This window comes from Chenopodium album, chromosome 23 (genome assembly GCF_948465745.1).
Source record: "Chenopodium album chromosome 23, dcCheAlbu1.1, whole genome shotgun sequence".
In the NCBI taxonomy this organism is placed as follows: domain Eukaryota; kingdom Viridiplantae; phylum Streptophyta; class Magnoliopsida; order Caryophyllales; family Amaranthaceae; genus Chenopodium; species Chenopodium album.
Window position 1 is genome coordinate 19,965,428 of NC_137856.1, and position 1,649 is coordinate 19,967,076.

Consider the following 1,649-nt stretch of genomic DNA (forward strand, 5'->3'; position numbering starts at 1 on the left):
GTTGATAATGTGATTAAATTGGTTGATTGATTTTGTGCATGTGTGTGCTAGATGAGGCTTGATCACCCTTGTTATTCACACTAGATTGCATTGTGAGTTCACATTGATACGGACCATTGATTTGTGGCTTACATTTACTCGATTGAGATATCTTGTGATGTTTCCTAGCTAGTGTTTGATGTAGTTGACGCTAATTAGACCTCTAGGAGAATAGCTTGATGTACTCTCTTGGTTGCAATTTCGGTTTTCCCTCACATTGCTTGACTTGATTGGTTAATTCCCCAAGTTGATTGAACTCCATTGTTGATGCATGTGGATCCATTCCCCTAGTGCCTTAGCATTCAATTAGTACTAGCTTTTTGCATTTGCCTAGCCTAGCTCTAGTTTCTACCATAAACCCCTACTAGATTTCGGAATAGCTTAACTTAGGCATTGTGCAATCGACCTCCATTCCTTTGGGTTCGACCTTGACTTACCACTACACTTCATAGGGGTTAGTTGAGTTACAAATTTTGTTTGATTGGGTGGGGTGGTAGCCCAAAGACCTACCGTTCTTCATTCCATCACAATGGCGCCGTTGCCGGGGAATGGTGCTTTGAGTGCATGTTGTTCTTGAGTCTATTCCACTCTATTTGCAAAATACAAAAAGATTTTACACTTTAGGCTACACTTGTAGCCGTGCTACTAATATTTTCTTTGAGTTTTGTGCGTATAGATCCCAAGCCATGGGAGGTAATTCAAGAGTTGCCTTGAAGGAACTTGGAGTGCCCGGTGCATATAGGTATGAGAGCGGCATAGCTCCACCTACAACACCGGCAAACGATTTTGAAATTAGGCCGGCAATGATCACCCTAATTGAGAGGAGACAATATAGTGGGGCAAAGAACGAGAGCCCATTGAACCATCTTAAGGAGTTTGAAAAATATTGTAACACAATCAAGGTCAATGGAGTATCTCAAGAGATTATCCGCCTTAAGTTGTTCCCTTTCTCTCTCATAGGAAGATCTTTGGAATGGCTAGATAAGGAAGTGAAGCCCAATTCTTTGAGAACTTGGGATGATGTCACCAAAGCTTTCTTGTTCCGTTTCTATCCTCAAAAGAAGACGACGGAGGCAAGAGCTTTGATTCAAGGGTTCAAGTAAAAGCCAAATGAAAGTCTCTATGAAGCATGGGAAAGATTTAAGGATTATCAAAGGGAGTGTCCACACCATGGGATTCCTACCTATCAAATCATACATATCTTCTATGGTGGGTTGAGTTCTCATGGGAGAGCAAGTTTGGATGCCGGAGCCGGAGGCCCAATCATGAACAAAACGGAAGAAGAAGTGGTTGATGCAATTGATGAAGTGGTTCGTCATTACATGAATTGGCAAGAAGCGGAGAGAGAACCAACAAGCAAGGGTTACTCAATCGAACAACTTAGTGCCATCAATGATTTGACTACTTTGATTACGGATTTGGGGAAAGAAGTTATGTCTCTCAAAGAAAAGCTTGAGAAGCCCCCTTCCCAAGCTCCAATTCTTCCCTCCTAAACTAAGGGGAGAGGTACATCTTCTCACTCTAACTCCAATCTTTCTTCTTGTTGCATGATTATGGAATGTTGGCCATGTGAATTATGTGGAATGAATGATCACAATGCTTCTATGTGA

At 41.7% G+C, this 1,649-nt stretch overlaps 1 non-coding gene across 1 annotated transcript; it reads right to left on the bottom strand.

Moving 5' to 3' along the window:
- Positions 1-1,110: 1,110 nt before the first annotated feature.
- Positions 1,111-1,216, bottom strand: LOC145609779 (small nucleolar RNA R71). Its single transcript, XR_014106076.1, has one exon. It is a non-coding gene; the product is annotated as a small nucleolar RNA R71 (small nucleolar RNA).
- Positions 1,217-1,649: the final 433 nt, after the last annotated feature.